The sequence below is a fragment of the Callithrix jacchus genome, chromosome 6 (assembly GCF_049354715.1).
Source record: "Callithrix jacchus isolate 240 chromosome 6, calJac240_pri, whole genome shotgun sequence".
NCBI classification, from domain to species: domain Eukaryota; kingdom Metazoa; phylum Chordata; class Mammalia; order Primates; family Cebidae; genus Callithrix; species Callithrix jacchus.
This window is the reverse complement of record NC_133507.1, coordinates 116091953-116104987: the sequence shown is the minus strand read 5'-3', so window position 1 is coordinate 116104987 and position 13035 is coordinate 116091953. Positions and strand designations below refer to the sequence as shown.

At 38.1% G+C, this 13035-nt stretch overlaps 1 long non-coding RNA gene and 1 pseudogene across 1 annotated transcript; one reads left to right on the top strand and one right to left on the bottom strand.

Annotated features, from left to right (window-relative positions):
* Window positions 1–3114: 3114 nt before the first annotated feature.
* Window positions 3115–5887, bottom strand: LOC100387126 (protein-lysine N-methyltransferase EEF2KMT-like; annotated as a pseudogene).
* Window positions 5888–6142: 255 nt separating this feature from the next.
* On the top strand, window positions 6143–9950 carry LOC144576819 (uncharacterized). The gene is made up of 3 exons (XR_013519372.1): window positions 6143–7744; window positions 9004–9246; window positions 9836–9950. It is a non-coding gene; the product is annotated as an uncharacterized LOC144576819 (long non-coding RNA).
* The last annotated feature ends 3085 nt before the right edge of the window (window positions 9951–13035 follow it).

Here is a 13035-nt window from a genome sequence, read left to right as displayed (position 1 = left end):
AGGTGCCTGCTACTATGTCCAGCAATTTTGTTGTATTTTTAGTAGAGATGGGGTTTCATCATGTTGGCCAGTCTGGTCTCGAACTCATGACCTGATGATCAGCCTGCCTCGGCCTCCCAAAGTGCTAGGATTACAGGCTTGAGTCACAGTGCCCAACCGGCATGATCTTAAAGTCATTAGAAACCTGTACTCGGGAGGACTTCGTGGAGTCTTTTCCATAAATATCCTTTAAGATGAAAAATTATCATTGACAAGGAAATTTGGTTATTTTCTGCTGCATACACCATTTGATTTAGTAACAAAAATTGTGACATACATCATCATACGAGGACATATCAGATATCTAGGAATTTCATATAGTTTCTGGAACACATATTAATTAATAATATATCTATACAAATATAACTCAAACAAGGTTACACAACAAATTTTGGACAATGCTTCCTGTACAATTTAAGATATCAAATAAGTCTAATTTGTTTAGTATCCCTTTTTTTTAATAAGGAGAGAGAGCAGATCTTTTGAGATATTTCAGAAACCCCACTGGCAAACCGAAAAGTTAGTTTCAGGTTAAAAAGACTTAATGTAGAATTTAGGTTTGAAAAGTTTGTTAAAAAGTGTCAAAAGGTTTAAAGTACTCTATTAAAATAGAATCACAGATCATTGTGAAATAATACTGCTATGGTTTGAATGTGCCCCATAGTTCATGTACAATAGTGTTGAGAGGTGGGAACTTTAAGCGGTAATGAAGTCACATGGCCTCTCCCCTGATTAATGTTTTTGCAAAAGTAGGCTTATTTTGATGGGAGTGACATCCTTATAAAAGATGATTTTGGCCCCCTTCCCTCACTCATATACACTCTCTTGCCATATAATGCCTTCCACCATGTTGTAAAATAGCAAAAAGGCCCTCATCAGATTTAATCCTTGATCTTGAACTTCTTAGCTTTCCAAAATGTGGGCTAAGTAAACTTCTATTGTTTATAAATAACCCCGTCTGTGGTATTCTGTTATAGCAGCACAAAATGAACTAAGACAAATCCCAACGTGACAAAAAAATTTCAGAACTAAATACAGAAAAGTTACATAGTTGTAAATAAATAGCTTTCCTCTTTTAATATTGAGAAAACATAGTTTTCTTAAGTAATTAAAGACCAAATAAGGACAATACAAAGCACAATAAATTATTTTAACAAGGCATAAAATCTTTGTTTCCTAAGAAAATTACTTAAAATGTATAGAAAAATACTTTTACAATCTCTTGTAAAGAATAGATCAATTGTCCCAGAAAAATTTATCCTTTTAATAGAGAAGACCAAATTCTGATTTGCTTCAGTTTACTTGATATTAAGGCTTGTTTTTAAAACCTTCTGAGAAGTTTATTTAGTGTAGTTAGCTTGATTATATAAGATTCTCTCATCTGTTCTTTTTCCAGCTTTTTAGCTCCATTAAGTTTTTATTCTTTATCAATTCATTCTGAATAACTTCCAAATTAAAACAAAATAACTGTTTTTTGACAAAAATCCATCTTTTATATGTCATAGTTTTTTTTGAAAATTATACAAAATATATCTTATTTTTCTTGTGCCCTTTGTATATAGAGTTGATTCCACGAATGCTTCTAGTAGTTTTAAACACATATTAACTAGAATTCTTTAACCTTTGTGACTTCAATTTCTAGTGAAAACTAGAAAACTAGAAAGTAAGCAGTTTCTAGTTTTTTACAGAACTTTTACAGATTTGTAAATAACTTATTATACAGTTTCTTATTTTTACTTGATATACACATATTTGCACAAAAAATGCCTTTTTTTGGAGCCAGATTTTTGTCTTTCTCCTTCCTTCCTTCCTTCCTTCCTTCCTTCCTTCCTTCCTTCCTTCCTTCCTTCCTTCCTTCGTTCCTTCCTTCCCTCCTTCTTTCTTCCCTCCCTCCCTCCCTTTCTCTTTTTTTATTTCTTAATTCTCTTTTTCTTTCCTTTCTTTCGTTTCTGGAGTCTTGCTCTGTCACCAGGCTGGAGTACAGTGGCACGATCTTGGCTCACTGCAACCTCAGCCTCCCAGTTCAAGTGACTCTCCTGCCGCAGCCTCCTGAGTAGCTGGGATTACAGGAGCATGCCACCACTCCAGGCTAATTTCTTGTATTTTAGTAGAGACAGGGTTTCACCATGTTGGCCAGGATGGTCTCAATCTCCTGACCTCATGATCCACCTGCCCCCCTCCGCCTTTGTTTTCTTTTTCTTTTTTTTTTCGAGACAGAGTCTCCTCTGTTAGCTCCTCGACCAGGCTGGAGCACAATGGCACGATTTCGGCTCACTGCAACCTCCACCTCTCTGGTTCAAGCGATTCTTCTGCCTCAGCTTCCTGAGTAGCTGGGATGATGGGCATGCATCATCACACCTGGCTAATTTTTTTTTTTGTATTTTTAGTAGAGATGGGGCCTCACTATGTTGGTCAGGCTGGTTTTGAACTCCTGACTCTGTGATCCACTTGCTTTTGCTGCCCCAGGTGCCAGGATCACAGGCATGAGCCACCAAGCCTGGCCTATGGTGATTTTCTTAAGAACCAGAACTGCTGGCAGAAAGGGGAAACACACACGCTTAGACAGCTGATATCTTATTAGAAGGTAGTTTGTGGTTCCTGATTTGGAATTTAACGTTCTTCAAACATTCCCATCCAATGTAAGTTTTATCCACTTTCCCATATAAAAAGTCTGCCCAATAGACCCCAGTGTTTAGTACTCCCCTCCCTGTGTCCATGTGTTCTCATTTTTCATCACCCACCTATGAGTGAGAATATGCGGTGTTTCATTTTCTGTTCTTGTGTCAGTTTGCTGAGGATGATGTTTTCCAGATTCATCCATGTCCCTACAAACGACACGAACTCATCATTTCTGATTGCTGCATAATATTCCATGGTGTATATGTGCCACATTTTTCCAATCCAGTCTATTATCAATGGGCATTTGGGTTGATTCCAGGTCTTTGCTATTGTAAACAGTGCTGCAATGAACATTCGTGTACATGTGTCCTTATAGTAGAACGATTTATAGTCTTTTGGATATATACCCAGTAATGGGATTGCTGGGTCAAATGGAATTTCTATTTCTAAGGCCTTGAGGAATCGCCACACTGTCTTCCACAATGGTTGAACTAATTTACACTCCCACCAACAGTGTAAAAGTGTTCCTTTCTCTCCACATCCTCTCCAGCATCTGTTGTCTCCAGATTTTTTAATGATCGCCATTCTAACTGGCGTGAGATGGTATCTCAATGTGGTTTTGATTTGCATCTCTCTGATGACCAGTGACGATGAGCATTTTTTCATATGATTGTTGGCCTCATATATGTCTTCTTTCGTAAAGTATCTGTTCATATCCTTTGCCCACTTTTGAATGGGCTTGTTTGTTTTTTTCCTGTAAATCTGCTTGAGTTGTTTGTAAATTCTGGATATCAGCCCTTTGTCAGATGGGTAGACTGCGAAAATTTTTTCCCATTCTGTTGGTTGCCGATCCACTCTAGTGACTGTTTCTTTTGCCGTGCAGAAGCTGTGGAGTTTCATTAGGTCCCATTTGTCTATTTTGGCTTTTGTTGCCAATGCTCTTGGTGTTTTGTTCATGAAGTCCTTGCCTACTCCTATGTCCTGGATAGTTGTGCCTAGATTTCCTTCTAGGGTTTTTATGGTGCCAGGTCTTATGTTTAAGTCTTTAATCCATCTGGAGTTAATTTTAGTGTAAGGTGTCAGGAAGGGGTCCAGTTTCTGCTTTCTGCACATGGCTAGCCAGTTTTCCCAACACCATTTGTTAAACATGGAATCCTTGCCCCATTGTTTGTTTTTGTCAGGTTTATCAAAGATTGTATAGTTGTATGTATGTTGTGTTGCCTCCGGTGCCTCTGTTTTGTTCCATTGGTCTATATCTCTGTTTTGGTACCAGTACCATGCTGTTTTGATTACTGTAGCCTTGTAGTATAGTTTGAAATCCGGTAGTGTGATGCCCCCCGCTGTGTTCTTTTTGCTTAGAATTAACTTGGCTATGCGGGCTCTCTTTTGGTTCCATATGAAGTTCATGGTGGTTTTTTCCAGTTCTGTGAAGAAAGTCAATGGTAGCTTGATGGGGATAGCGTTGATTCTGTAAATTACTTTGTGCAGTATAGCCATTTTCACGATATTAATTCTTCCTAACCATGAACATGGAATGTTTCTCCATCTGTTTGTGTCCTCTCTGATTTCGTTGAGCAGTGGTTTGTAGTTCTCCTTGAAGAGGTCCCTTACGTTCCTTGTGAGTTGTATTCCAAGGTATTTTATTCTTTTTGTAGCAATTGCGAATGGCAGTTCGCTCTTGATTTGGCTTTCTTTAAGTCTGTTATTGGTGTAGACGAATGCTTGTGATTTTTGCATTGGGGGGAAAAGGGGAGGGTCAGTGGGAGGGGGAAGTGGGGAGGGATAGCCTGGGGAGAAATGCCAAATGTGGGTGAAGGGGAGAAGAAAAGCAAAGCACACTGCCATGTGTGTACCTACGCAACTGTCTTGCATGCTCTGCTCATGTACCCCAAAACCTATAATCCAATAAAAAATTAAAAAAAAAAAAAAAAAAAAAAGTCTGCCCATAGCGACTTGATTCTCACAATCACGTTGGAAAGCGTGTGTGAGGCCTATAGTATGAGTTTCGGAATTGCCATCTCCAAGTCCTCTTCGTAGGGAGTTTCTGGTAGTGACGAAGGTTCTGCTTTCCAGCTGATCCCGCCCCGGCCTAGCTCGGTGGTAAACAGCTGGCCCATCTCTGGGTTGCGGACGGTGAAGGCCACGTAGACCTCAGGAGCGTCCTGGTGCTTGCAGCAGGCAGCCAGCCTCCGCAGGACCCCGACCAGTGACACGATGGCTTCCGGGCAACAGGGCACGTCTTTTCCCGGAGGCAGAAGCTGGATGGAGCTACAAGGACACCGCCTGCACAGGGCGCCCGGGGCTGGGCACTGCCTCTGTGACGACAATGGCTGGAAGGCAGAGAGCTGAGTCCCATCCGGCTGGGCCACTGTCGCCCTGGGGCTGTCGCCGTTGGCAATGACGTCTGCCTCTAAGGAGAGGCCGTTGAGAAGGACTTTCCCTTGGAGATGCTCGAGGACTCGGCTCTGACAGTCGCTGAAGATGTATGCGCGGGGACAGCACATCTTGCAGATGGCCAGGCCTGAGGCCAGCACCATCACTGCCAAGCTTTAGGACGGTCCTGTGAGTGAAGGCTGCCGGGTTCTGGGTGGCCCATTCTGCAAGGTAGAGGGCGGCGTCCCATGTGACCAGGCCCGTGGTGCCGTGTGAGTTGATGGCTGTGCTCTCGGAGAGCATGACCGAGTTTCCCAAGGGCAGCAGATAGCTCCAGTGGCCCTGGGTGCACTCCTCGTCCGTCAGGATCTCCGCCAGCGCCTCGTACAGCTTGTCCAGAGGCTCCGGGTGGACAGCCTCCTGCTTCTTGTTGAGCTCTGAGAGAAAGCACTGGGTATACTTGACTGACGGCGGGTGCTTCACACACAGAGGATGCTTCACACATAGAGGATGCATCACAGTCTTCTGCAAAATATCCCGCAGAAGCCCAGAATCTGATGTCTCTTAATTTTGCTTCTAAGCTTGCCTGAGAAGGAGCACAGGACTTCGGTCCCCGTGCTCTCCTGGGGCTCCATGATGGGGGCTTCTTTTCTTTCTTTCTTTTTTTTTTTTGTAGAAATGGGGTGTTGCTATGTTGCCCAGGCTCATCTCACATTCCTGGGCTGAAGCCATTCTCTTGCTTTGGCCTCCCAAAGTGCTGAGATTATAGATGTAAACCACCATGCCTGATCTACTTTATTATTTTAAAAAATACACGCTTCCTCAGGGCACAAGTTTTCAATACAACACAGGACATTTTTAACAACAGATCCAAATATGTTTTTTTCTTCTACAATAAGAAGCCAAAGTATATAGATTAAACTTATGTTTAGCAGTTAATGTTTCAACATATGTCTTATTTGAAGGTAATTTAGTGATTCAACAAATACTCATCATTTAACTTAACAGAGTATAACTTTAAGGTTAAGTTACCAAAGATTTTGAATTTTTAAGAGGACATATTTTATAAAACATAGTTTAAAATTCTATTTATAAATGTTTGTCCCACTTATATTTACATTTATTAATTTACTTGGTTTTGATAATTTATGTTTAAATTGGTCCTGAAAACTTTGTGAGACAGTAAACAAAGCTAGTCATTATCTTAAATTATTTTAGCCTGCAGATAAATCAGGCAAGTATTTTAAAAATCGCAGAAGCGAGGAACCTAAAAGTAAAATCATATGGCTTTTTAACACCTTTTTTGGCTGGGCCTGGTGGCTCACACCTATAATTCCAGCACTCTGGGAGGCTGAGGTAGGTGGATCACCTGAGGTCAGGAGTTCCAGACCAGCCTGGTCAACATGGTGAAACACTGTCTCTACTAAAAATACAAATATTAGCTGGGCATGGTAGTGAGTATCTGTCTTAGCTACTCAGGAGGCTGAGACAGGAGAATCTCTTGAACCAAGAGGCAGAGGTTGCTGTGAGCTGAGATCGTGCCATTGCACTCCAGTCTGTGTGACAGAGCAAGACTGTCTCCAGAAACAAAACAAAACAAAACAACATTTTTATTGATATGTTTGACATACATTAAGAAATTATTTATTCATTTTACATGTCATTCTCAGGCTGAATTTATACTTTTATAATCTTAAATATATGTATGTTTTTTAATTAGTAAATTCAGGTAGAAGTTGTATGTCTGCATTATATTTAATATTGACAACTTTGAAGATGTGCCTGTTTCAATTAAACCGACAACTTAAACTAGCTTTTTTATTTACCAAAGGTTATCCCAGATAATGTGAACTTGAAAAACTTTTAGGTTAGTTCCTATTTTTCTGAAAAAAATGCTTAATTTATATAGATGCTTATTTTCTTCTTTTAAGTCAAATTTTCCCATAGGTACCAATAAGACAATTGCTTAAGATGAGAGTGCTCTAAAAAAAAAAAAAACAAAAACCAAACAACAAAACTTTTGGATGCAAAAGTCCAAATCTCCAAAAGTATATCTACTTCGTGACTCAAACTCAATATGTCTTTTTTTTTTTTTTTTTTTTTTCTGATTGAGTTTCACTCTTGTTGCCCAGGCTGGAATGCAGTGGCGCGATCTCAGCTCACCACAACCTCTGCCTTCTGGGTTGAAGTGACTCTCCTGCCTCAGCCTCCCAAGTAGCTTGGATTACAGGCATGTGCCACCACGCCCGGCTACCAATAAGCCTTTTTTATGGCTGCAAACCAAAAAGCCCTTTGTTGTTTAACCATGGATGCCAGAAGTTTCTTTCCAGGGGTGCAAAAGATGCTGTTCCCCTCAAGATCCAAAGGTTCTCTTAAATATAGCCTCAGAAACTGAGTACCTTCGTTGTTACCAAGGCAATGAAGGTACTAAGTACTTCATTAATACAAACACCAAGGACTGCTGGCATGTTCAGGCAAAAAGACACTTTGTATTTGGGGCTCTAGTCTGCTGGCAAGCCACCTGATGCAAGCCCAATAAATTGTAACCCCCCACGGGCTAGAAACCAGAGAGAGTATTTTCACTGGTCACAAAGCCAAGCTCTCAAGATGAAAGGAACATTTTATTATGTGTTTCCTCCTTATGACAAATCACATAGCAAGACAGACAAAAGAAAACAAGGACTATTCCTGGAAGGCTGTAGATCAATAATTGGTGAGTACCAAGAAGCAAATTCTCAAGAGAGTCACATTTCAAAGAATCAATTCTTTTAAGTGTTTTTCTCCTGCCAATCCAAATTTGGAAAAGAATGAACAAAGAAACATTTTTTTACTTTACTCTTAACTGGCCATATAGAAGAGATCTCCATAGAGATCTCTATAGAAGAGATCCAGGAGAGCTGATTCTGGTAAGAATTCCTACCTTCTGCTGACTTGTCAGCCTTCTCAGGATCCCATTTGCAGGCTCTGACACAGGGTGATATCCCAGCCTTTTAGGGTCCTATCTGGGTTGCCACAAAATGTAGGAGTGGAAAAGTTCCACCTTCATTCTCTTAGAATCTTGGCTAGGATTGGGAATTAAAATGTCATAACATAGATTAACAGGAGAAAATCATAGTACAAGTTTTACATGGCATGGGAGCCTTCATAAGAAAATGAAATTCCAGAAAATAAGTTAAACTCAATTATTTACACACTGAATTGGACATGGAGTAGTAAGTTGTGAAGAAGCAACTAAATTGTGGAGATCTTTATAGGTTAAGAATTTTTTTGCAATGTCTATTCAAAATTCTGTTTCAATTTACTGTCATTGAAGTAAGTATGTGGCATCTTTCTAGTTTAGGAGGGCATCTTCCACATGGGAATTTCATCTTCTGTTTTTAAGAAACAGCACGAAGGTCAGATTGATCTTTTTGCACTTGTTTTTTTAAGTACCTTTAACTTAAATACTTAATATGCTAGAGTGATATATTTTAAACTCTTTCAATGGCAAACTTGTTAAATCATCTGCCACTGCAATTGGCACATACCAGTTTCAAATAGATGACAACCTTCTGGAAGTCTAGAACTCTTAACATATAATTCTTTATATCCTACACACCTACTACTGTACTAATATATATTCATCAATAAATATTTATAAAATGAATTAACATGGTAGGTGACAAAAATAAGATGGTAAGGGCAAATCGTGGTGTTGTTCTTTTAAAAGATCATCTATCTGATGATAGGTAAATATTTTAAGCATAATTACATTTAGTATGAGGGAGCTTCATGGGAGAAACTGCTAAATGTGCACCTATATTTGTTTCTCTTCTTTTTTTGAAGAAATAAAGTTATAGTTAGGCATTTGCCCACCAGCTGGAGACTGTTTCCCAGCTCTCTCCTTCCTGCAATATGGTTACATGACTAAGGTATTTTCAGTGTAACTGGAGCAGAAATAACCTGTGTTACTTTTGGGTCTGTGTTTTAAAGCCCTAGAGGTACACAACTACACTTGCCTTCTTGTGAGCTGGACATGGGCATACCTGAAGCCCAGCTTTGTCAATGCAGATAAGAACCATAACCAGGGGATGGAAGAGAAACGTGATAAAAGTCACCTGCATGGTGAATGACTGAGGAGAGTGGAGCAACTGCCTGCCATTCCTGGAATGGAATTTGAGCAAGAAAAAGGAAACAGCAACTTAACTTTTAAAATTCTAGTATAAGCAGGAAAAGGTAAACAAACAAACAAAAAGCTCTAAATTATGATGTTTTGGTTGATAAGGAGATCTGATTCATGTTAGCAAGTTTAAAAGTAACATTGGAGAAAAAGTCTTAAAAGGATGCATTTATGATTTTAGTTCTTTAGTTTCCTTTTTAAATATTTAAAGTACTGTGGCTATTTTAGAAATTTAACTCTAATTAAGTTGTATTATCTGCTTATTACATTTAAGATACTTTCATCATCTTTAAAATTGACGTTATATTTACACTAGTAAATTTATACTTGATAGATTTTAAGTTCCCCTAAGAGTTAAAGATAATAGTTTTGTTGCATAAGATTTTTCCCTTTGTCTACTCTTTAACATAGATGGTTGCTATGGGAAACAAATGTTTGAGGTTTGGCTAGGTTTTAGTTTCAGGTAAAAAAAATTATAGTATTTTGTTATAAATGAAAAGGAAATAATTTCTAGGTTAAATACCCATTTTACAAATCTTCATAGGATTGTGTATAAACTTGTAGCATCTGTCAAAAATACCATTTTACCTTTCATTGGTCTGCTTATTTGAGTAACGTTTTCTTTCTTTTTCCAATTTTTTTCAGGAAGACACTGTGCCTGTTTTTGGTATTGCTAGCATAGTATCTGACTTTATAAGTGTGCAATAAATATTTGAAAATTAAAGAAGCACATGAAGTTGATTAAAGTTATATTATTGATGCATACCTGGTATAACAAATTGATGCTATACTTTTCTCACACCAGAAAACCATTTTCCTTTCTTTTAATTTATTTTGAAATACATGTATTCCAGTTAGACACAATAGAAGCACAATAAAACATTTACCTATATACATAAAGTAATTATGTTATTTAGATATCTAAATATATAATTTAATATAAAATATCACGATTAAAAATACAAAACTTGCACAGTAATTCTATATAAGGAAAAAACAAATAATACAGTGGCAAAAGCAATATTTGTGGTAGATAAGAATGCTTAAATCTTGACAAAAAATATTGTTTTTACATGTAAAACGTATTAGGCATTGATTATAATATAATATTAAAGATAAAGAATTATGTACTGTCCAGTGTTATCTAGGATTCAGGGAAATTAGAGCTCTATATTGTTTCCCTGAGTAATTCAGCTTCGTTGTATATATGTCTTAAAAATGTGCATATTATAATAATAAGCACTTTAAATCTTAGAAATTTATTTTAATGAAACAATTATTACTTACAAAATGAAAACAATTTAAATGTTCACAAAAACAAATAATTCCTTGATAAAAAATAACTAACCCAAAGTACACTTTAAACTTTTTTATCCAAATGGGTAACAAACAATATGAAATAATTAGATATGGCAGTTTACAATTCCAATTTATTCAGGTTAATCACCATAAATTGCTTGTGGATACAAACGGATACAAACTGGTGGATTTCGATACTGCTGTTTGTTGGTATACCATCCTGGTAGCTTTTAATTAAAATAATATTGACTCACTTTAAAACAACAAGAACAATGATGATTTTTTACTCTTTCCAATTTATATGGCTCTTTCAGGAAGAATAAGTTCATAGGCTGACAGAAACAGAAAAGAGACGAAATGATCCTATTTGAAAAGAGAGAAGGTAGAGACATATTTTGCTACATATTTCATTTTAATAACAAGAGAATTAAAAACTAAAGGAAACAATAATAATATTACTAAAAGTATTTGCTTTCCATGCACTGAAACAATTTTACATGGGTCTTGTAAAAGACAGTACTATATGTTAATACAAATTTGGAAATGTGACTGAATTTAAAGTCATATTTAGAATAATAAGGCTGAAGGCAGCAGAGGTCAAGTGTTAACTAGACTTACAAGGGTTCACAAAGACCGCAGATCTGGATGGGTGTCTATATTAGTTCATTTTCACACTGTTATTAAGATACTACACCTGAGACTGGGTAATTTATGAAGGAAAGAGGTTCAATTGACTCACAGGTCAACATGTCAGGGAAGGCCTTAGGAAACTTACAGTCATGGCAGAAGGGGAAGCATGCACATCTTACATGGTGGCAGGTGAGAGAGAAGAGAAAGCTAAGATAGATGAGCCCCTTATAAAAGCATCAGATCTCATGAGAATTCACTCACTATCACGAGAACAGCATGGGAGAAACCACCCCTATGATCCAATCACCTCCCTCCCTCAACACCTGGGGATTACATAGCTCTCCCTTGAAACACAGGTATTACAATTCAAGATGAGATTTGGAAGACACAGAGCTAAACCATATCAATGTCATTCCTTGGAAGGATTTTATATTTTTAATTGAAGGTCACTCAATTTTTCAGGGTAACTCATTTCAGGAATTTACCATTATTTAATTATATTTACAAATGAAACAATTTAAATATAAATTTAACTAACATCACAAATAAACACATAATTCAAAAGAGACCCTTATCTTTATTTGGAGTGTCTAAGAAGTAATTGACCTTCATAAAACGTGTTCTTTTTTTTTCCCTCAAACTTGAAACTACTACAACTTTGGTTGTGACAGGGTCTACATTATGAAGATTTTTTTTTTGTTAAACTGGTTTACTTTTCTTTTCTTTTTAACTTATAAAAGAGACAATTTAATTTTTTAGAACAAATTTTATATTTTATTTTATTATTTTTAAAATGTTTATTTTTTTTTACTGCATGTTAGGTTTTGGGGTACATGTGAAGAACATGCAAGATTGTTGCATAGGTACACATGTGGCAGTGTGATTTGCTGCCTTCCTCCCCATTCCCTATATCTGGCATTTCTCCCCATGCTATCTCTCCCCAACTCCCCACCCCCTGCTGTCCCTCCCCTGTTTCCCCACAACAGACCCCAGTGTGTAGTGCTCCCCTCCCTGTGTCCATGTGTTCTCATTGTTCAACACCCACCAATGAGTGAGAACATGTGGCGTTTAATTTTCTGCTCTTGTGTCAGTTTGCTGAGAATGATGATTTCCAGGTTCATCCATGTCCCTACAAAGGATACAAACTCATCATTTTTGATGGCTACATAATATTCCATGGTGTATATGTGCCACATTTTCCCTGTCCAGTCTATCATTAATGGGCATTTGGGTTGGTTCCAGGTCTTTGCTATTGTAAACTGTGCTGGAATGAACATTTGTGTGCATGTGCCCTTATAATGGAATGATTTATAATCCTTTGGATACATACCCAGTAATGGGATTGCTGGGTCAAATGGAATTTCTATTTCTAGGTCCTTGAGGAACTGCCACACTGTCTTCCACAATAGTTGAACTAATTTACACTCCCACCAACAGGGCAAAAGTGTTCCTATTTCTCCATATCCTCTCCAGCATCTCTGGTCTCCAGATTTTTTTTGTTTTTGAGACAGAGTTTCACTCTTGTTACCCAGGCTGGAGTGCAATGGCAAGTTCTCGGCTCACCGCAACCTCTGCCTCCTGGGTTCAGGCAATTTTCCTGCCTCAGCCTCCTGAGTAGCTGGGATTACAGGCACGCCCCACCATGCCCAGCTAATTTTTTGTATTTTTAGTAGAGACGGGGTTTCACCATGTTGACCAGGATGGTCTCAATCTCTTGACCTCGTGATCCACCCACCTTGGCCTCCCAAAGTGCTTGGATTACAGGCATGAGCCACTGTGCCTGGCATCTCCAGATTTTTTAATGCTCGCCATTCTAACTGGTGTGAGATGGTATCTCAATGTAGTTTTGATTTACATTTTTCTAATGACCAGTGATGATGAGCACTTTTTCATATGTTTGTTGGCCTCAGGTATGT